Source organism: Sinocyclocheilus rhinocerous, unplaced genomic scaffold, assembly GCF_001515625.1.
Source record: "Sinocyclocheilus rhinocerous isolate Xijiao unplaced genomic scaffold, SAMN03320098_v1.1 scaffold721, whole genome shotgun sequence".
NCBI classification, from domain to species: Eukaryota; Metazoa; Chordata; class Actinopteri; order Cypriniformes; family Cyprinidae; genus Sinocyclocheilus; species Sinocyclocheilus rhinocerous.
The window spans coordinates 60,628-61,359 of NW_015656165.1; the positions used below are offsets into that span (position 1 = coordinate 60,628).

The 732-nt window shown below is 37.7% G+C and overlaps 1 protein-coding gene across 1 annotated transcript in view; it reads left to right on the forward strand.

The window, feature by feature from the left end:
• dis3 (DIS3 exosome endoribonuclease and 3'-5' exoribonuclease) overlaps positions 1-732 on the forward strand; it is a 13,858-nt gene that overhangs the window by 3,387 nt on the left and 9,739 nt on the right. The window lies entirely within an intron of this gene.

Consider the following 732-nt stretch of genomic DNA (forward strand, 5'->3'; position numbering starts at 1 on the left):
TAGCTTGTCAGTGATCTACGGCTCTGTGTAGTAAATGCCGCTCCATCTGAAAGCACGTGCTGGAGATTTACTACTAATCACAGAACCGGCTTTACTGACGAGATGAGCATGAAAATCGCATTTAATTTTTTGCACAGACCTACTTGTAATTATGCATAATTAATTGTTATTAGAATAGTAAGTACATGTAACGTGTAACAAGGACACCTTAAAATAAAGTGTTACCAATCTTTTTTTGTTGTTGTATTTTCAATGTATTTTCACCCAAAGATGAAAACGTACTCACCCTCAGGCCATCCAAAATATAGGTGAGTTTGTTTCTTCATTTGGAGAAATTCGGCATTACATCACTCACTTGCTCATCAGTGGATCCTCTGCAGTGAATGGGTGCCGTCAGAATGAGAGTCCAAACAGCTGATAAAAACATCACAATAATCCACACGACTCTAGTCATCAATTAATGTCTTGTGAAGCGAAAAGCTGCATGTTTATAAGAAACAAATCCATTATTAAAGGGGTCATCGGATGCAAAATTCACTTAAAAAAATTGTTTGAACATAAATGTGTGTTGGAAGTGTGTGTACACATCCGCCATATAATGATAAAAATCCACCCAGTGGTTTTTTTAAATCCCTATTTTAAAATCCCCTTTCTCAAATCAGGCTGTTCTGAGATTCCTGGCAGAATGACGTAGTAATGCACAGGCCCCTCCCACGATAGTTGATTGACACA